Genomic DNA, 23,093 nt, shown 5'->3' on the forward strand with positions numbered 1-23,093 from the left:
CTACCTAGGTTTTCTTCCCCAGGTATCTTCATGGCTTGATCCTTCCTCCAAGTCTCTTGGATGTTGTTTACTCAATGAAGCCTCTCCTGACAACCTCTATAAGAAAAGAGCAAAACTCTCACAGCCTTCTCTATTGCTTTATTGTTTTCCATAGCTTATTTTACCATCTCCCACATATGTATTGACTTATTTATATGTTTCTTGTTGGTCTCCCTTAACTGAAATGTAAGCCCAATGGTGACAGAAACTTCTCTGTTTTATTTCACTAACACAACTTTATAACCTATAACAGTGCTTTGAACAGGCACTCAACAAATATTTGTCAAGTGAACGTATGGTTTAATAATAATGGGTATCATATATTGAGCACTTACTATATGCCAGGAACTTATAAGGTAGTTGCTATCATCATTCCCAAATTATAGATGAGAAAACTGAGGATCAGAAAGGTTAAATAACTTGCTCAAGGTCATATAGCTAGTAAGTGATGGAGCCTGGATTTGAACCTCAGCAATCTAGCTCCAAAATTAATGCTCTTGGGATGCCTAGGTGGCTCAGTCAGTTAAATGTCCAGCTCTTGATTTCAGCTCAGGTCATGATCTCCAGGTTCATGGGATGGAGCACTGCTTCAGCCTCTGTGCTGACAGCACAGAGCCTGCTTGCGATTCTCTCTCTCCCTCTCTCTGTCTCTCTGCCCCTCCCCTGCTTGTGTACACACACATGCGCACACACTCTGTCTCTCAAAATAAAAATTAAAAAAATAAAAAAACAAAACTCATACTCTTAACCAATATGTAATATCGCCTCAAAACATTATTAGATGATAACAAAACATTATTAGATGATAACCTCTAGGCAAAACTAGACTAAAAAGTGTAAAAGGGCTTAATAGATTTTTATTTTTCCATGATGACTACTTCAATGCTTCTTTGGAAATATTAAGTATGAAAGTTCTCTCAAAAAGTTTTTTAAGCATGAGTTTAATCTGCCTACTGGGTAATCAAACCTGCCACTGGCCACAAACCTGCTTGAATAGACCTTCTTGCAGAATAAGGGAGTCATGAATCCATTGTCCCAATTATTACTCTACCCATAAAACAGTTCTAGGAGAGCAGGAAAGCTGGGGAGCAGCTCTAACACCTTCCTTCTTTCTCCAAAGCATTCATCAGAAATGGGCTTAGCAGCCACCTTCTAGATCACCACACTGTTAGCAGGGAGTATGACACAGAAGGAGTGTCAGTTCTAACTCAATAAGTTTAAGGCTGTGTGTGACCTTGGCTGTTTATATATATTCTCGGAATTTCAGTTCCTAGAGCTGAAAAATGGGAATAATGTCTGTCTCATTAGGTGATTTTGAGGGCTAAGTGGGATAACTTTTGGAAAGTTCTCCTGTACAAAGTTGCGAATGTCCAATGAATATATGAGCTCTTTCCTTCCCCCTCTTCTCACGGCCATGTGACCAGCAAATGAGATAATGACTATTAGGCTGATCTTGCAAATGCAAAGAACACTGTACAAGTGAGGAGTCAGACATCTGGAATTCAGGGTAGGGGAATATCTTACTTTTCTTATTCCCCAGGTCTTATTTCCAGTCTCCTCAGCAAACTTCATCATTTGTAAGAAAGAAAATATCCAAGATGCTGCCTGATTTTACCTGTTGAAATGAAAACAGTGGGATTAGAATGAGGTTAAAAATCTTAAAAATTCACTTGGGGGCCTTGCTAAAATGCAGATTCTCAGACCATGGACCCAAAGATTTTAATCAATAATTGAGGCAGAATGAGGGAATACAAAGGTGATTAATAATACGGAGCATCCAGAATGTTGTACCACCTTAGTTGATCCACTCTAGAAAGAAGTTCATTTACTATTTCCCAAGATTCTGTGTCCCTCAAACCTCTGACCACTATTTAGAAGATTATAAGGAAATTTTCATTACTCTGCTAGGCTCCAAATTGCTGCCTAGTGGCTCTTGCCCCAGCTCAGATTGACAGCATCTACCTCTGATGCCACTTAGAAATGCCCTTTTTAAGCTTCTCTCCTTAATATAATAAGAAACATTAAGAGAACATAAGGAAAAGAAAAGGTTTGACAAGAAGTATGGGCAGAATTTAGATTCTTTACCATATTTCTCTCTTTTCTTTTTTTTCTTTCTTTCTTTCTTTTTTTTTAGAGAGAGAAAGAGAGAGAAAGCACATGTACGAAAGCAGGGGAGGGGAAAAGGAAGAGGGAGAGAGAGATTCTTAAGCAGGCTCCACACCCAGCGCAGAACCTGACAGAGGGGATGTGGGGGGGAGGGTGTGGGGGGAGTGGGAGCTCGATCCCGTGACCATGAGATCATGACCTGAGCTGAAATCAAGAGTCAGATGCTTAACCTACTGAGCCACGCAGGCACCGCTCTACTTTCTTAAAATAACATATTTAGTATTTGTAATTAAAGGAAAAAGTGACTTAAGTCAATGGCATATAATAAGTCCAGTGTTTGTTGATTTAATGATATAGGAACAGAATACAAAGAGCACAAATCATGGGTCAGACAGACCAGCTCAACCACATACTAGCTGTATGACTTTGGGCAAGTTACTCAACTCCCCTGGGCCTCTTCCCTCTTAAGTAAAATATTGAGAATAACTCCCTTGCAGTGTTGTAATGAGAATTCAAAATAATATATGTAGGGGCACCTGGGTGACTCAGTTGGTTAAGCATCTGACTCCTGATATGGGCTCAGGTCACGATCTCACGGTTTGTGAGTCTGAGCCCTCCATACGGCTTACTGCTGTCAGCACAGAGCCTGCTTTAGATCTGTCTCTTTCTCTCTTTGCCCTTCTCTTGCTCACATTCTCTCTCTCAAAAATAAAAATAAAACATTAAAAAATAAATAAATAAACTTAAAAAAAATATTTGTAAAGCACAATATCTGGCAGTTAATAGTCACTCAATAAATGACAACAATTATCACAACTTTTCAATATCTGGATATGTTTCAGAAGGAGCAAAAAGAGAGTCATTCTGTATTTTTTTAAGCTTATTTATTTATTTATTTATTTATTTATTGTGAGAGAGAGAACACTTGTGCGCACACCAGGGCAGAGCAGAGAGAAAGAGAGGGAGAAGGCAAATCCTAAGCATGTTCCATGCTGTCAGCACAGAGCCCAGCATGGGGCTGGATCTCATGGACTGAGCCATGTAGATGCCTCTGTATTTTTTTTTTTTTTTTACTTTAGCAGTATGTTAAATAAATCAGCAAGTTAATTGTGTGGGAGCAGTTGTGTGACCAAAAAGAAAGTTCACGGCATAAGTTATGTGTCCCTCCTCCAAGGCTTGAAAAAAGTTTTATTTTCTTTAAATGAGAAGACTTTTGTTTGGTTTATATAATCTTACCAACCCTGCCTCCAACAGAAGAATGAAGGACAAAATAGCCACTTTGAATAGAGATTATTATTTTACTGGGAGCCATGATTTAGTCGGTTTTAATAATTCTTTCTACAACTTTAAGATATTTTTTTATCTTTGGGATTTTTTTTCTCTTTTGAGTTGGAGATTTTTTTTTCTCTTTTGAATCATCAGCAGTCTTGGTTAGAGAACTGGTCATTTGTTGGCTCTTCCATTTTCCTTATTCCAACAAAAAATGTTCCTAATCTTCTCTGTTCTCTTCAGTGTCCCCTTACTCCCATCCCCCTCACACTAAACTCTTGGTTCTGCATTCAACTAAAAATCAGGACATGAGGGCTAGTTCTGCTTCCTAAAACTTACTAGTGCAGTGATCTTGGTCTATAAACATCCTCTCTATTCCTCCATGTTATCATCTGAAAAATAGAAGAAAATAGACCTTACGTGCTTTCTTCACACAGTTCTCAAAAAGAAAAATAAAAAGCTTCTGCACAGCAAAGGAAACAATCACAAAACTAAGAGGCAACAGACAGAATGGGAGAAGATGTTTGCAAATGACATATCAGATAAAGGGTTAGTACCCAAAATCTATAAAGAACTTAGCAAACTCAACACCCAAAAAAACCAAGTAATCCAGTGAAGAAATGAGCAGAAGACATGAATAGACAGTTTTTCAAAGAAGACATCCAGATGACAAACAGACACATGAAAAGATGCTCAATATTGCTCATCATCAGGGAAATACAAATCAAAACCACAATGAGATACCACTTCACACAGGTCAGAATTGCTAAAAGTAACAACTCAAGAAACAGATGTTAGTGAGGATGTGGAGAAAGGAGAACCCTTTTGCACTGTTTGTGGTAATGCAAACTGGCACAGCCGCTCTGGAAAACAGTGTGTAGGTTCCTCAAAAAATTAAAAATAGAACTACCCTATGGCCCAGCAATTGCACTACTAGGAATTTATCCAAAGCATCCAAAGGATTCGAAGGGGCACGTGCACCCTAATGTTTATAGCAGAGCTATCAACAATAGCCACGTTATGGAAAGAGCCCAAACGTCCATCAACTGATGAATGGGTCAAGAAGATGTGGTATACACAAACACACAGACACACACACAGACACACACACACACACACACACACACACACACACACACACACTGGAATACTACTCAGCAATGAAAAAGTATGAAATCCTGCCATTTGCAACAACGTGGATGGAGCTGGAGGGTATTATACTAAGTGAAATAAGTCAGTCAGAGAAAGACAGATATATGATTTCACTCATATATGGAATTTGAGAAACTTAACAGATGAACATAGGAGAAGGGAAGGAAAAATAAGGTAAAAACAGAGAACCATAAAAGACTTAAATACAGAGAACAAACTGAGGGTTGATAGGGTTGTGGGGGTGGGGGGTGGGTTAAATGGGTGGTGGGCACTAAGAGGACGCTTGTTGGGATAAGCCCTGGGAGTTACATATAAGTGATGAATCACTGGATTCTACTCCTGAAGCCAAGACTACACTGTATGTTAACTAACTTGACAATAAAATAAATAAAAATAAAAATGAATAAATAAATAACAAGAGAAGAAAAGAAAAGAAAAGAAATAGAATACATAAGAAAGCATTTTGTTAGACTGTAAACGCTAAAAAGCTCACTGAAAGCTACCTGTTTCCCGTGCTATCCCACTTGAATCATAAAACGGAAAGAGGCTAGGTTTGGGCACTTTATTAGCTATAGCATCTTGACAAGTCAAGTCACCTCTTGAGCCCTCTGCTTCCTCGTCAGAAAAAGGGAGACCTCACAGACCATATGACTTAAGAAATATCAGCCTGCGGGGTGCCTGGGTGGCTCAATCAGTTAAACGTCTGACTTCAGCTCAGGTCATGATCTCACTGTTTGTAAGTTTGAGCCCCACATCGGGCTCTGTGATGATCTCAGTGCCTGGAGCCTGCTTTGGATTCTGTGTCTCCCTCTCTCTCTGCCCCTTCCCCCCACCCCTCACACTCTATGTGTCTCTCAAAAAATAAACTAAATTAAAAAAAAAAAGAAATATCAACATGCTTTGCATTGTGGCAAAGCTATACTCACTGCTTTTTTGTGTCATTATTCCTTCAAAGATCATGAAGAGTCCCAAAAGTAAGAGAAAGAATTTTCTTCCTTTGTGGCCATCTCCCCTCAGCCTCTGTCCTAATGAAAGAATGTAACCACTTCTGTCTAAACAACAACAATAATAACAAAAGCAAGGGGACAGTGTATGGATGTGTCAGAACAGAGGGCAGGAAGGGTGAGGGATCAGGCAGGGAAATTAACCAGTTTTCTAGGCTAGGACCCACCAGGAGGACAGCTGGGCTCACAGAGCATCTGAAGGCTGGAAACCCTGATAGGGACAGGGCAGGTAAGGGAGTTCCCACCTATAGGCATGCTGAGAGTCACTAGGTTTTTACAGTAAGGTGTAGGGACCCTATGGTAAACTGGATGTGTCCAGCTGGTTAAGTGTGTAAGGTAAAGTAGGATGTGGGAGTATCAGACCGAATTAGAACTTAGAAGGAAAGGATGCCTGCAAGGGTGATGTCAGCATCATACAGAACTGTGTCACAAGAAAAACAAAAATATAAAAAGATAATGCTGGAGTTTTAGAAATCTACTCTCTCAGGCTTTACCCAGACTTGATGGATCAGAATCTGCATTTTAATAAGATCCTCTAGTGATTCATATGCACATTAAAGTGTGAGAAGCATTCCTTCAGCGTGATTTAAATTCACAAATAGAAGGTTTGCCTGCTTGGAGAGGTTGATAGAACACAGAACTATTAGTGCCTCAGTTAAGCATCTGACTCTTAGTTTCTGCTCAGGTCATGATCTTACAGTTTGTGAGTTCAAGCCCTGCATCAGGCTTTAAGCTGACAGCGCAAAGCCTGCTTGAGATTCTCTCCCTCCCTCTCTTTCTGCCCCTCCCCTGCTCTTTCTCTCTCTCTCTCAAAATAAATAAATAAACATTTAAAAAAACAACTAAATACATTTTTATAGATGAACAAATACATAGTTTTAAATGTATACTTTAATGTTTTCAGTGAAAAAACCCAATAGATTTTAAGAAAACAATCAAATTAGGCATATGAACATGACCACATAAGATTACACAAGATATAGAAAGTTCCCATTATTTATTAAAAAGAGAAAACTGAGCGGTCCCTGAGTGGCTCAGTTGGTTGAGTGTCCAACTCTTGATATCGGTTCAGGTCGTGATCTCACTGTTTGCGAGATGGAATCCCTGTGTCGGTGTGGATCCTGCTTGGGATCCTCTCTCTCCCTTTCTCTGTGTCTCTGCCCCTCCCCTGCTCTCGCACTCTCTCTCAAAATAAATAAATATTTTTAAAAAGAGAGAGAGGGGCGCCTGGGTGCCTCAATTGGTTAAGCATCCGACTTCAGTTCAGGTCATGATCTCACAGTCCGTGAGCTGGAGCCCCATGTCGGGCTCTGTGCTGACAGCTCAGAGCCTGGAGCCTGTTTCAGATTCTGTGTCTCCCTCTCTCTCTGCCCCTCCCCCGCTCATGCTCTGTCTCTCTCTGTCTCTCAAAAATGAATAAACATTAAAAAAAATTAAAAATAAATAAAAATAAAATAAAAACAGAAAGAGAAAACTGTAAAAAAGAGATAACAATGGCAACTTGTGCAAAGCGTATCTACATTCTTCATATAGGAAAGGAAGGAAAGAACAACATGTGTCCCTTGGTTCTTTCCTTCCTTTCTTCCTCCTTCCTTGCTTCCTTCCTTGCTTCCTTCCTTCCTTCCTTCCTTCCTTCCTTCATCCTTCCCTCCTGCCCTCATGTCCATATCTCTTGAAACCCTACTGTGTGTGTAGTAATTTACATACATCATCTCCTTGCACTTCCACACCAGTCTCACTGAGCTAGGAAACCAAGAAAGTGGAAATAAATAAAGTGGAAAATAACTAAACCAAGAAAGCTTCATAGAGGCAGTGTCTTGTCCAAGAACCCTTTGGCAGCCCTGTACCGTAGAAATCACTGGTCAGAGACAGATTTCCCTGGCTATGGAAACTTCCATGATATACTCCAAGACAAGTGGCTGTAGTTTCTAGAGGCTCTATTGTATAGTGGGTTATAATCAATAAACGTTTTGTTTGATTCCTGTCTCTACCACACACTAGCTGTGTGCTCTTGGACACATCACTTGACATTTCTGAGTCTCAATTCTGTCAAATGTAAAATGGTATAAGAAGAGACAATAATACATTACATAGTTATGAGAATTAAAAGAAGCAATATAGGTAAAGCACTGACCCCAGTCCTGTATTTACCAAAAGTGAATTCCCTTCCTCTCCAAAGGAATTCCAAGACTATGTAGATTTCAAGGTTTTGTTTTTTTTATAGATTGCAGTTTTTCAGAGGCCTCCTGGGCTAAGGCCTTCATTCTGGAGCTGGCTCTTGAGGCACTCTTTTCTCCTGGGTTGGGAAAGAATCCTCCCCATCTTCAATAACTGGTCTCAAAGGAAGAGAGAGAGAGAGAGAACAACTCTATGAAGACCTGAGTATATGAGCCCTCCAATCAGAACCAGGAAAGATGACTGGCAGAGAGAAAAAGACTAGGTCAAGAATTGTCATCATGGCTGGGCCAATCACACCCAACATCGATTTGGGGATTTTAATATTTCAAGATTTTACCACATCTCTGATGATTCCCTTTTACAGCCAAAAAACACCCTCAAGAATCATGCGGGACCTTGGGGGCGCCTGGGTGGCTTGGTCGGTTAGGCATCCAACTTCGGCTCAGGTCATGATCTCACGGTCCGTGAGTTCGATTCCCGTGTCGGGCTCTGTGCTGACAGCTCAGAGCCTGGAGCCTGTTTCAGATTCTGTGTCTCCCTCTCTCCGACCCTCCCCCGTTCATGCTCTGTCTCTCTCTGTCTCAAAAATAAATAAACGTTAAAAAAATTGAAAAAAAAAAAAAAGAATCATGCGGGACCAGTAGGGCAGTGTAAAGTATTGGAACCCTGAATCTGGCCTCAGAAAGATCTGCACTCAAATCTCAGCTTTTCTTTTTACCAAATGTGTCTTCAGGCAAATTATTTATCTTTTCCGAACCTCAGTGTTCACTTTTAGAAATGGGAGATTTCATAGTGAGAATTAAGTGGCATTTGCAAAGTCTTTAATATGGTGCTTGGTACATGGTAGGGACTCAGTACATTTTAGCTATTATGATTTTCAGGATGAATATAATTAGCCCTGTTTTAAAGATGAGCAGTTTGAGGGTTAGAAAGATCAAGATTCATTCAAGTCTTGTGATTTCCAGCCTGGAACTCCACTTTGTGAAAACTTTAGAGGCAATGTTGATCAGTGGCTCTGAGCTCTGAGAACTTTACCTGCCAAAGGTCCAGGCCAGAAACATTGATGTTATAATAGTGGCAAATGGTGGGATCAGGCTTATATTTAGCGTTATCTATTCCTGGATGAATCCACTACCCCTGTTAACTGGGATTGTCAGTGATCTGAGGTTTCCATTGTTCCTAAGCAAAGAACCAAAGAGTGCACATGGCATTAATATTTTTCCATTCTTCTCATGCAATCAGAAAGACCAATTTATAAAGACAGTTGTATTTATACAACTTATAAAGACAGTAGGATTCCTGTAGCTTCTTTCCCTTTCCTCAAGCTAATGAATGAGACTCTTCCAAGTTCTCCTTTTACCCAGAGGGTAGAACAAGGTGGCAGAGACACATTCTAAGCCTGGTTCCATCTCTGTGCATAAGTTTGTTCATGACATTAAGAAAATGTAGCTTCACAGGGAACACCACCTAAGACTTTGGCACTTGGGCCATTCTCTTCCTAGTATATGACACAGGAAACTGTGGCCCAATAAAATCATCAGTTCTGTCAAACTGATGTATCAGTTTGATGCAAACTGCTTGCCTCAGTTATATCTCTGGACTATTTGATAGCCAATCCTTTTAGTTTCTTCTCACTTCTGACATGAGGTCAGGAGTTGGTCCTTAAAGAGAAGTTCTCCATCCTCACCCCCAACACCTTTGGCTTATTCGTATCCCACCTTTCTCTTTCAGGATCAGTTCTGAGACTTCCAGTTCCTGACCTCAGACCCATTTTCTGTTTTGACCATGTTTCTTTGGCTGCTTTCCACCACTCTGGACAAACCCCTTGTCTAGGGCTGCCTAGATCTCTCCCTCCCAGCATTGACCTTTACCAGACCACCAGGTAGGCACTGCCCTGAGAACAGGGCCTAGATGAGGCTACAGTCTTATGGGGAGTGGGGGTGGGGGTGGTGGTGAGGAGAAAACCGCAGGATCTTAGAGTTTCTGTTTTGTAAATTATACCTTACATCTCTCTCTTCTGTCTTATTTCTCATACCTGTTCCAAGGAAAGGCCCCCTTCACTTTATACTTCAGGTTTGGCATCAGAGGCCCTTCCCATTCCCCATCCATTACCTCATTCCAGTCATCTGGCTTCTTGGCATTTCGGTCTGGGATGTACTCAAAGTCCTTCCAGTTCTAAGACAAAATGTTCCTTCTTTAGGACAGGTGAATGGGCTGGGATAAAACTGGGGTCCCTACAGTCAGGCTAGACCTGACTCCCTAACCCTGCCAACCTCCTGTCCTTACCCCTATGAAAGCCCAGCTCAAGATTCTGCAAACAAATCCAATACAGGAGAGAAAAAGCCTTTAAGCAACTCTCGCTCTTCCTCAAGTTGTCACTATCACTTTGACATTGAATACTTCAAGCTCAAATAAGTTGGAAATTTCCATTCTGTCTGACCCTCTCCCTCCTCGATCATGTGCCCCTATGGTCAGAATAAGTCTTCTAGCCTGTATCACTCTTTCTGAAGACCCCCCTTGGCGATCTGCTTTGTACCCAGAATGCTCCCAGACCTGTACCAGTCTTCCCTTTTACTCCAGGCCTCTTCTATTTACCAAGACAAATCTCCAAGTCACAAACAACCTACCCTGACTTTCATATTTCTTCTGTTGTGGAGCCTCCAAAATTTTGTTTTATCTACCTAGCAGGTCATCTTGGTGCTGACCATTTGCCCAGACTGACTGAAAGCTTCAATGCTAAGCCAACTAGACCCTGTCATTCAGTAACATTGCAACTGGGAAAGTTCTCTAGTTCCTCAGCTGTCTCAGCCACTTTTTGATTCCTGAGATGTAATAGTCAACATCCCATCATGAGGGCTATAGTCTTCATAGATCCCTGCCTATCTAACTGCTTTCCCTCTTCTCTAATTTTACTCAGCAGGGAGCACAGAGACCTGTAGCCTCTCCCCTCTCCCCCAGGCCTTGAGCCAACCCTGATTATATCAGGTACATGGTCCTCAACAGGAGTGAGGGTCTGTGGTTAGTCTTGCTGCTCTAAGCCTGCTTACTGCACCTGGAAGAAGACTCACCCCTAATTTTCCTGTGGTGCCAAAGGCACAGACACAGCCTGCTCACCTGTCTTAATTCCCTGACTATGCTTCCCTCCCATGAGACTGGATCCCTTTGCTAAATCATCCTACACACAGCTGAGCCACTGCCCACCTCTCTGCAGGCCTCTTCTTAGGAGTTCCAGCCACTGGGTCCCATGTTGCTCCTTGTTTAACCCTAAACGTCTTTTCTGCATGAGAATGAATCTGCTCTGACCTGTGGAGAACCGACAAAATAGCTAAGGCCCTCCATGACCTGGCTCCAACAAACCTTTCCAACTTCATCTCCCACCAGTCTTCACCTTGAAATTTATGCTCCCAAAATAGTAAACTGCTGCTTTCAATTCTTTTATGTAGCCATGTTGCTTTCCACCTAATTTTTGTGCCTCTGCTCCTGCTGTTCTCTGGGTCTGGAATATCTTCCCTCTAACCCAATTTCCCACTTCCCTTGCTCTAATAAATTCAGTGTTGAAATCCAGTACATTTTAACATATAAATCCTGTATATTAAAAGAACTTACTATTTTCTAATCACTATATTATGTGTGTTAGCTCATTTAATCCTCACAACCACCTTCACACGTAGGTATTATAATAATCCCTGTTTGTGAAATTGACTTTCATAGCAGTTACATTCCTTGCCCAAATGTAACTGCAAGTAGGTAGGAGTCTCACAGTTAGTAAAGGGTGGAGCTCAGATTTCAATCCATATCTATATGACTGCAGTCTATGTTTCCGACCCCTAGGTTAACCCAATCACTCAAGCATTGCCTCCTCCTTCCAAGACCACCACCCGAACCCTATCACAGGCTAGGTTAGGAGCCTCTTTTGGGCTCCACAGGATTTGGGCTTCCCTGACTCTTAGCACTAATTACACAGTGTGACCTCTGTCTGTGTACTTGTCTGCAAACTCCACTAGATTCTGAATACCAGGAGGATTCTCAATCCCTGGATTGTGCTATTCATAGCTATATCCAGGAGAGCTTTGCAGTGAGTGATAAGAAATCAGTGAATATATTCCACACACTCCCCATATCAATAACTCTGGAGTCAGAGATCCAGATTCAAATCCTGGTGCTAATGTAGGTATACTTGCCAAGTCACTTCATTTTCTACGTGTTGTCTGTTTCCTTATCTATAACAGAGATCAGAGCACACTGTTCACAGAGGCTGTCAGAAGGATCAATAGAGTCTTAACAAATGTAAGTTGCTTCCCTCTTTCCTCCACACCTCTTTGGATACCAATATTTAGCTGGATACCTCTTGGAGTGATTAATGCCCCAGTTTCTGCTTCTCTTCCCAGCTTTCTTCTGCCAGCCCCATAGCTGACATCTCCATCTGTTTCCCAGCCAAACACTGTCTAACCTCAGGTTTCTTATCTTTAGGACCCTCTATTTGCAGATGTTCGTCCCATTTCCTTGGTTTCCAGGCATAGAGGTCTTTTATCTTCTTGGGAGACAGGAAGTCTCAGTCAACTTCCAGACCCCCAGCAGCCACTTGCTAGTTGTTGTTGATTTTGACCTCATAAGTAGCATTGGGTGAATGATCAAAGTGTATAGTTGAGTATCTTTATTGATCTAGAAAGAGGATAGGGAATATTTCAGCTCCACTATTGGACATCTTTGGACCTCAAGCATTAAATGCACCACCTAAAACAGTTCCTGAATGCCATCCCCCAAATATACACAAACATATTTCACTACACCCCTCCTCCCATTTCTATGATTAATTCAGTAGAGACACTGGATCTTTTTCTCCTAAGTACATTCTTCTTTGGCTCCCCTGACCCCCATCCTTCAGCTCCATTGCAGTTCTTGTCATTCTCTGATGTTTTCTGTTTTTCTGTCTGTGCCCCTTGATTATAAGCTTTTCAAAAGCAGAGGTCATGTCTGACTCATCTGCTGTGTTAACAGCTTCCAGCACAAGGCCTACCCCAGAGGAGGACTTCAGGGAGCCCTTGCACATACAGTCCTTTCACAGTCCTGCTAGCAAAGGCCTTGAGCCTGAACATAATTTCTCCAGTGACTCAGGTCCTATGGGCTTCTCTAGACCCAATTTCTGCCTCTCCCCCGCACTCTGATTGTGCTGAGTTACTTACAGTACCCTCTTTCTCAGGTATTTTTTACTTTTCTCATGTGATTGCCTCTTCCAGGGATTAAATCCTCCCTAAAATTGTCACACTCTTTCACAAGACCAATTCATGCTCATCTTTCAAAACTCAGCACAGGCAAGACCTCTAGGAAACATTTCCCAAGGCTTCAGGTTGTGTAGAGGGCTTCTTCTGTGCTTCCCCAGACTCTGATCATACTAGGTAGTCCTCTCCTTTTCTTGATTCATACCTTCACTGGACTGTGAGTTCTGTGAGGTCAGAGGCCATGTCTGGGGCTCACTTTATCCCCACCCCAAGTCCCAACACAGAGTTGGAATTTGGTGAATGCCGATTGAGATGCTAAAGAAATCCAGCTACTATCCTCCAGCTAACCTAGATCTCTCTAATCTAATGCTACTAAGACAAGCCCATCACTCATATTTTAGCTTAGTACCCGCCACCTTGCCCATCCCTTCAATATTTAGCAGGGCAACAGGGCCATGCCAAACGGTTTTCCAAGAGAGGACCTTATCTAACTTCCTTTCAGAAGTCAGGCTCCTATGTGAACTTCTATAATCTATAGCACTTCTCTATAGTATTTAATTCATAGGGTTTTTGTAAAGGTTAAGTGAGATAACACATATAAAATGCTTATCCTTCCCCCTAGGCTGAAGACCAGCCCACATACTTACCCTGAATTTGATGGTCTTGTTGTTCTCATGCTATTTCCCTTGATAATGAAGGATGACCTGCACTTTGTTGTTGCCAAAGCCACAGGATGTCAGGGCCTAGAAATTAAACCCTAATACATGGTGTTACATCATTTTTAGGCAGTTTGCCTGGTCTGAGGCTAAGACAGACATAGCTAATATATTAATCAGGGCCCCAGCAAGAAACAAAGAGCACACTCAAATTTAGTATTACTTGAGGAGAATTTAATAAAAGGACTATTTACAAAGATAGGGGACCTTGAGAAGGCATAAAGAATAGTGCTGTGCTGTGGGCTGGCAACAGAAGGGCTATTCCTACCCTTATCCCTGAAGGGGCAAAGAGTAAGAGTGGTTACTAGAGCCTGGAAGAAAGACTCCTGTGGGGAGGGTGGCTGGAGGGAAGCTGTGACTTTCAGTTGAGAGCCACAACTCTCTTTCCTCCCTCTGATCTACTGCCAGGACTTCCATTGACCAAACCCAACCAGAAAATCCTTCCTGTGCCAGGAACCTTATACCATATCATTTAGTTCTTGTGACAAGCATGTGTTACTATCTCCACTCTTAGCTGGGAAAATTGTGGCTTAGAAAATTTAAGTAACTCACCCAAAGTCAAAGAGCTAATAAGTAGCATTGCTGGGATTCAACCCAAGCCTACTAAGAAATAGAGCCTGGGGTTCTTTCTGCTTTGTGAAAACTTTAGAGGAAATTGTTTATCAGTGGCTCTGAGCCTGGAGAGCTTAATGTGACAAAGGTCCAAGAATAGGTTTTAACCTAGTTTTTCAACCTCACTCCCCATGTTCTTCTTGACTATCCTAAACACACACACACACGTACGTGCGTGTGCAAAGTGCTCTAGCCACACTGGTTTCATCGGTTTTCTACTTGCATTTCAATTTCATGACTCTGAGCTTTTGTATAGCTTCCTCTGTCCTCATTATATTCCCCCCACTTCCTTCTCTGCCTATTAACACCTAACTCATTCTTCAAAGAACAATTAATACCCCATCCAAAAAGCCCCCCCAGTTGGACTGAGTCATGCCATCTTTGTAGTCTCATAGCACCTCATCAATATCTTTTTAAAAATATGTCTTGGAGCAGCTGGGTGGCTCAGCCAGTTGAACAACCAACTCTTGATTTCCACTCAGGTCATGATCTCACAGTTGTGGGATTAAGCCCAGCATCGGATTCTGCACTGGGTGTGGAGCCTGCTTGAGATTCTCTCTCTGCCCCTCCCCTGATCACGTGCATGAGCACACTCTCTCTCAAAAAGAAGTAAATGGATAAACAAATAAATAAATAAATAAATAGAAAATATGTCTTTCATTCTGCCTTTAAAAAAAATTATTCACATGCTTGCTTCCCCACCAAATAGAAGGCAAAAATATGGAGTAGAAAAAAGCACAGGCTTTAATCTGGATAGATTGGGTTTGAATTCTGACTTCCCACTTACTCACCTTGGGCAAATTTCTTGCCTCTGTTTCCTCATCTGTAAAATGGAGCTATTAACAGCTGAAACTGCTTTGGTTGTTTGAGCATCAAATAAATAATATTCATATGAAAAAATCACATTTGAAAAAGTATTTCCATTTTCCTTACTACAACCATCTCATGCATAAACATATATAAACTCCTTGTAAGGAGGGTGGATTCTGACGAAAAGAGAAATGGGCAAAGACACATTCAGGCACCCAGAGTGCTATATTGTTCTATGCATGCAAGAGCTTGAAAGATGAGGGAGAAAGAGTTGGTGGGGGAGGGGTGCAAATAAAAAAAGGGAAAGAGGCTGAAGAGGAAAATTTTGGCAAAAGCTTGAAGCAAGAAATCTGAAACTTCCTGGGAAAAGAAAGAAATTTTTAGGGAAAATTTTAAGAAAATTTTGCTGTATGACATGTGGCATAATGCTTGCTTCTGACTTTGTGCAAAAACGTTTGGTAAAATCCACATTCCTCATCAGTGCTTTGGGAGTTGGATTAGCTTTTATTGTTGTTCGTTGGTTTAAAAAAATTTTTTTAATGTTTATTTATTTTTGAGAGAGAGACAGACAGAGTGTGAGCAGGGGAGGGGCTGAGAGAGAGGGAGACACAGTATCTGAAGCAGATTCCAGGCCCTGAGCTGTCAGCACATAGCCCAATGTGGGGCTTGAACCCACGAACCACGAGATCATGATGAAGTTGGTCGCTTAACCAACTGAGCCACCCAAGCACCCCTGTTTGTTGGTTTTTAAATCTCAACCATCATTCAAGATTGGAGCTAAGTAAGAGCTGGACTGCTCCAAGGAGGCCTAGTGACATATTTGAGGTTACAGATGCAATACTCTGGACTCATTATGGATGCTTAATAAAGGTGATTTATATGACCTCTTGGGCCTTCTCTCATCAAGGGCAGGAATCGCTTTCAAAGCAAAGCCATATTGTAGTAGGTGCATTTGAGGGTGTCTACACAGTTTATGGTTCCTTTCTCCCTTTTTGAGAACTGGGGAATGTATCTCTGTATTGCAGCCTTGTTAATAACCATGTGACTCTCTACCTCTTTCGTCTATTTATATTAACATTTAAGCTTAAGGTCGCTTTTTTCAGGTCATTGAAAAGTCTTACTGTGTAGGAAGGTGGATTAGAAATTTCCTTTTTCAGGTCAATCTGAGCCTCTTCAACAATTACAGTGCCTCTCATTAAGACCTCATGTGGCTTATAGTGACCACTATCAGAGAGCTTACAAGCATGATGTAATGATCAGATTCTGAATGCCTATCCTCCTGGTTCAGGGTATCAGGAAAGAGTTTTGTATACCTGCCACCACAATCAATGCATTGCTCATGTTTTACTGAAAACTGAACCACCAAGGTCTCATTCTCATTGCTAAATGGCTTAAACCTGGTTGAAAGGGCATAAAACTTGGCATCTTCGTTGGTCTGGAGACCCGGGAGCAGAGAACACAAAATCTTTAGGCTTAAGTACTCAAAGAGCAGCCAGAGAGACCCAGTACTTGGTATCACCAATCTTTGGTATTTTCTTACATACCTACTATGTGCCAGGTGCTATCCTGGACACATTACCTTATTCAAGCCTCAGAAGAACCCTGCAAAATAGGTATTATCTCTACTTTACAAATTAGAAGTCTGAGTCACAGGGAGTGAAGTGACCTGGCTAAGCCCTCATGGTTAATAAGGAACTAAACTAGGATTTTAATCCATGTTTGTCTGATTCTTTCTTCCCCTTATACGATTCTGTCTTTAATGCTCAAGAGATAAATACTGTTCTGCAGCTTTACGAAACAAGGCCCTGTTTATCCCAAGAAGCACAGAACATTTCTAGTCTATGTACATTATCTTATAGATGAGGAAACCAAGCCCCAGAGAGGAAAATTATTTATCCAGATCACACAGTCACAAACAACAGACATACAAGAAGCCAAGTCTCCTGACTTCCAAGCCAGTGGTCTTTCCAGTATTCCATGCTGCTGCCCAGCTTACTGGTTTTGTCTCTGTCACTTAAATTCTCTAAGTCTCAGTTTCCTCATCAGAAAATGTGGATAATTATTCCTACCTCATAGGGATCCCATGAAATTCATATGGGTAAGAGATGTGAGAAGCACTTTGTACATTGTCAACATAAAATGCAAGGGGCTATTATCATTCATGCTTAGAGAGGGTCCTTCCTTCATGATTCCACAGCTCTCTGAATGTCCTTGGGTCACACTAAGTTGCAACTAGGTTTATTTCAGTCTCTTTGAATAGTTTTTAAGCTCCTGAAGAGAAGGGAAATCTTCATATTCCTGGAATCTAGGCCAAGGCCTAGCATAGAAGAGATGTTCAATAAATATGTGTTAAATTGCACAGAAGAATCACAGGTGCTGATTCAGCTATCTCTGGAGCATTTATTGCATACTAGTCTCTGTGCTAAACACTTTCATGTCTGATATTGCATTAGGAACTGTGTATTTTAGAGAGTATGCTTACTTCACTAAAGACCTCAAGTGAGGCCAGAGAAGACTTCAGGGCGAGGGAGTGGGCCAAAGGGAAAGAGTATTGAACCCATAAGCAGAAGACCAAGCTCTGAATCTCTGCTCTACCAGATCCTGCTATGTAGTCCAATGCAATCCCCTCCATCCTTGCTGAACCTCATTTGTACCTAAGAGCCCTTCTGGACAACCAAAGGGAACCTAATGCACTTGAGTGGAATGAGATCTGAGGAGCAACAAATCAGAAATCAAACTGAGAGGAGGTGGGTGGCTGTGAAGACTGCCCCCAGAGCCACCAAGAAGCAGGCGTCCCACGAGTCTCTCAATCTCCAATTCTCTCTCCTTTGGAAGCAAGTTTTCAGAGTGGATTTAAATGAGACTTTAAATGCTCAAGTCAGTTTGTAATGTTCTCCTTTAACAAACATGAAAATGAGATTCATAACAGTAGCCAGGAGAGAGAAGATGGGAAGTTACTCCAGGGGACAATCAATGGATTCTATTTATAGGATAAAAGCTTTCTCAGGCAAAAACTCTTGCCTTGTAGACTTTGCCCTTAGAGCTCCCCCTTCCTTCATAATATTTTTTGGCTCTTACAGCAGTTCTGCCTAATGAGCATGGCAGGTGATGATTATCATCTCCATTTAACATCAAGGCTCAGAGAAGTGAAAAGACTTGCCCAAATTATGCAGTTAGTGAGTCATAGGAGTTAGCCCTCAGTCTGTCTGCTCCACTCTCCTTTGCACCAAGCTGCTCTAGGGGAAAGCAACATTTGAAGGTTATACAGCATTTTTTCCTGTTTCACTTGCAGTGTTATATTAAAAAAAAAAAACTCAGGGTGGAGAAAGCAGGGTAGCCCAGCAGTAATTAACCCAGTCCTGGAGTCAGACCTAGAATCAGATCACAGCTCTGCCTCTCACCAGCTGTGTATATAGCTTTGGGCAAATTACCCATCCTCTCTGGGGCCCCTCTGCAAAACTGGGAACATAACAGTAACCATCTCATGAAGTTGTTAGGAAGATTAATGGGGATAATGTGTCTAAGGGCTTAGCTTTGAATATCTGTTATTTAATAAATGGACATTATTATTTTGTGGACAGTTCCTTCTTTTCCACCTGCTAATTTTTTATTCTAAGAAAGAGAAATGAATTGATAATTATGAATAAAAACAATTACATGTTTTTATTCCTCTTCTGTATATTCTTCTTCTGTCTCTATAAAATTTTCCTGCTGTAAACTGAAATTACCATAATCAAGCCTATGTTTAAATTATGCCCATCGTTTTTTCCACCCACCAATGGGGGAAAGAAGAAAAGCAACATATAGAAATTATTTGTGTTTTCTTAAAGACAATAAGATGCAACCATGACCAAGCCTACAGGAACAGTAAGGGAATATCATGGGATAACTCCAATATTCCTGAAAACCCCTTTACTATCTGATGCCTAAATTCTACCATTTGTTTTTTTTTTAATGTTTATTTACTTTTAAGAGAGAGAGGGAGAGAGAGAGAGAAGGGGAGGAGCAGAAAGAAAAGGAGACAGAAAATCCCAAGCAGGCTCCACGTTGCCTAGAAAGCTCAATGTGGTGCTCAAATTCACAAACCATGAGATCATGACCTGAGCTGAAGTCAGACATTTAACAACTGAGCTACCCAGACGCCCCTAAACTCTACCATTTGTGCCCTACTGTGTGGAGTGGCTTGACTACTAAATATTTGGGCCACTTACACATTAATGCTCCACCCTACCCTCCTCTATGAGAGTTAAGTCTTAAAAACCATCATGGCAATGTATGATTGGTTGAAAGACTTGAGGGATTCTCTTGACAATAGATGGAAAAAATATGGGTAGGGGAACTAAGTCCTTATGCATATTTATGTCTAGTAAGATAAAATAATAAAATCAACTCACCAAGAGATTAGCAATACCATTTTATACTTCTTGAATTAGTAATGATGATATTAAACAATCAATTTCCATTTACCATTTTTTTATTGCTTAAAATTTTTAGACTCTCCCTTGCAGTTTTGAGGAGATGCTGATAAATTTGTTTTGCTTTGGCATAGATGGCATACAGACATCTTTTTAAGACCTGGCACTCCATGCAAACATTCAGTACCCTTCTGATTTTAGGCTTCAGAGTTGCTGACTCCCACTTCCTGGGCCTACCATGGTCCCAGAGTCACAGGGCAATTTGGCAGCCTGTGATGGAAAAGGCCTTGGGTGTAGCCTTTATTTCATCTCCTCCCTGCAGCTAAATGGATATTTCTCAAATTCCACTACCCAGTATGTCGGGTTATTGCCTGAGCTCTGCCCATGAAAACCCTACTTCAACTCACATCCAGTAAGACCACCCTGAACTGGCTCTGTCAGCTCCTGTTACTCAAGCCTGACAGCTCACCTCCTCCCCTCATGAGGCTCAGGGGGTGAGTTTGCTTTCTACGGTCTTGCCTCGTCTCCCAAGATCTCAGCATTAGACAGGACAAGGCATATCAGTGACCACCTTACCCACCACTCCTGACAGCGGGCCTCCCATTGTTCATCCAAAGAAGGATAAGGACTGATACCAAAGTTAAAAGATTTGTTATTGTGTGTTTGGCCCTTATGTGGGTCCCTAAAAATTTCACCTCATTTACTCCCATGGATAATGCTATGAAAAGGTACTATTAGTTGCATTTTCTGTCTACTAAGTGGAGGACTTGAGATGTGAACTCATTTGTCTGACTTCAAACCTGGCCTTTCTTCTGGAAAAAGAGGGAGCTACAGGGAAAAGTGCTATGAAGAACAAAAAGTTGTATAATCATAATAACAACTAACAGCAGTCATATGTCAAGCATGGTGCTGAGTGCTTTACATGCATTATCTCACTGCATTCTCATAATAGCTCTGAGACAAACGTGCTATTTTTCCCCATTCAAATGATAAGAAAAGTAAAGCTAGGAAACCTATCCAAGAGGCCAGTTTGTAAGTAAGTGGGCAAGCCAGGTTAAGACGCAGGCCTCTGTAATGCCAAAATCTTTACTTTTAACCCCTATACTATAAGGCTTCCCATGAGGTGATGTGTGTGAAAAGCCCTTTATAGCCTAGAATGCACAGCAAAGGTAAGAGTCATAGTACTTTACAGTTTGTAATTAATAAAGTTATTTGTGTATAATTGGAGTAATGTCTGTCTTCCCCAGACACCAACATGCTGGTAAGTTCCATAACTGTTTTACTTACCATTGTGCCCCAGTATCTCTCATAAAGTTAATTGCCAAAATATTTGTTGAATGACTGAATGGATGTATGTATGATCTTACCTTTTGCCTATGCCATAAGATTCTCAGCTTTACAAATGGATAGATTCATTTATTAATCCATTTGACAAATGTTAATTGAATTTAACAAGTACGCAGAAACAGTTGTACAACTTTGATCTTGAACTTTATGGTAAGAGAGGTTAGGGCAGAACTCAGAATTGTTTATGGCTAATTATTTTTCTGGGTGAACAGTATTGATATAAATCAAACCTGACACAATTTAAGATGTCCCCAAATAAGGAGCCTTTCTTGTTAGGAGAATAATGTCCTGTGGTTAATAAAGTCCTACTTTAATGTTTTATATTTTTCCTCTTAGCATCATAACATCTTAACATCAGAGAATGCTCAAGCCAGAATGACTATTGGTGGTCATTTCATCTGACCTCCTCATATTACAGGCAGGGAAACTAAAGCCCAGAGAAGGAAGTGACTTGCTTATAGACAAAAAGTTGTCAGTTGCAGAGTTGTGATTAGAACCTAGTTCTTCTGCACTTTGGTTCTGGGTTCATTATTCCTTCACTCAACAAATACATATTTTAAAAAAATGTTTTAAGGTTTATTTGAGAGAGAGAGAGAGAGCACAAGCAGGTGAGGGGCAGAGAGAAGGAGAGACAGAATCCCAAGCACAGAGCTCAGATATGGGGCTAAAACTCATGAATCATGAGATCACGACCTGTGCCAAGATCAAGAATTGGACGCTTAGACAACTGCACCAGCCAGGCGCCCCTCAACAAATATTTCTTGAGCATTCAATTTGTGCAAGGCATTAGGCACAAAGGCATGGATCTCCCAGGTTCTCTTTAGGGTCTCAGAGTCTGGTAGAAAATACAGACAAGTAGACAGTTACAACACAGTGTGGTAAGGACAGTGATAGAAGGAAGCACAGGGCAATGAAATTCAAAAAAACACTGAATGCCCTCCAAAGTCAGAGTGAACTTCAGAGAAGGCATACCTGAAGAAGTGAGAATGGAAAAGGCAGAAAAGATGAGGAGTGGGTGTTCCAAATAGAATGACTTGCACATGAAAAGGCCCAGAGGCATCAAACAGCACAGTGTTTCAAGGGAAATGCAAACAGTACTCTATAGTTTTTGGGGAACAGGAGAGGAAAGTAAATAGGGACCAGCTCAAAGAGAGATCTTATTGAGAGCAGGAGAGCATTGTATCAACCTCGAGTATATGCTACTATCTTTTCTCCTCTGATAAATCTTTCCTTCAAATTGGTCAAATACTGTATGTCCCCAGAGATCCAATCAATAAAAAGTAATAGATGTTTGGAAGCTGGTACATCTAGCTGATGAATGCACATAATCATACCCAAGTCTATAGAAATATAGGACCAAGGAGGCCATATAACATGATTCCTATGTCAAATGAACTTATATCCACATTGCACCTCCCACGGTGTTTGGCTTGTAATGTAGCTCAAATCCAAAGACTGGGCTAGGGACTCATCTCCACCTATAGCTTTAGCAGTATCTTTAACCTCTCTGAAATTGAGTTGCTTCATCTATGGAAAGAGATTATCTAATTTATTGAGATTCTGGGAGAATCAAATAAAATAGAATGTAACACAGTGTCAGGCACATTGTAAGTGCTCAATACATACTACCTGAAACTGAATCTGTACATATGTGTATATGTACACAAAGATACAACATCAAAGGTACAGAGAGAGAAATATTTTTTAGCCTTGAAGGTAAGCCTTGTACCTTCCCCAACACCTAGTCCTGAGCTTGGGACACAATAGGTCCTTTAGAAAATGCTTGTGTAATTACATGAAAATACACATTTGCTGCATTTATTCAACATAATCAGACTGCATTTTGCAAAAGAGAATTTGCTAGACAAAACTAAAGCTTATTTCTTCAGGTGCCAACATTTTATATATTATTTTCAATGGAAAATTTTTGTAAACATTATAAAAGACTCTGACCTCTTACGTACAGAATCTTAAAATGTAAAGTTCCTCGAAGACTCAAACCCTACATTAGGTTGTAATGTACAGCAGAGGTGTGGGTTTGTTTTGAAAATTTTCTGTCTCTATTGTTCTTGTTCTGCCGTGAACACTCACTTCTCCCTGAGGTCAATGTGTTTGCCTCTAGCAATCTACCCAGTGAGATCAGTGGACCTACATCCCTGCTTACCTGCCTGCCAGCTTATCTGCCCACTTCCTTTCCTTTCTTTTTACTGGCCAGTCTATCCGCAT

The 23,093-nt window shown here is 41.1% G+C and overlaps 1 pseudogene; it reads right to left on the reverse strand.

The window, feature by feature from the left end:
- On the reverse strand, window positions 1–23,093 carry LOC102949854 (annotated as a pseudogene).

This window comes from Panthera tigris, chromosome C1 (genome assembly GCF_018350195.1).
Source record: "Panthera tigris isolate Pti1 chromosome C1, P.tigris_Pti1_mat1.1, whole genome shotgun sequence".
NCBI classification, from domain to species: Eukaryota; Metazoa; Chordata; class Mammalia; order Carnivora; family Felidae; genus Panthera; species Panthera tigris.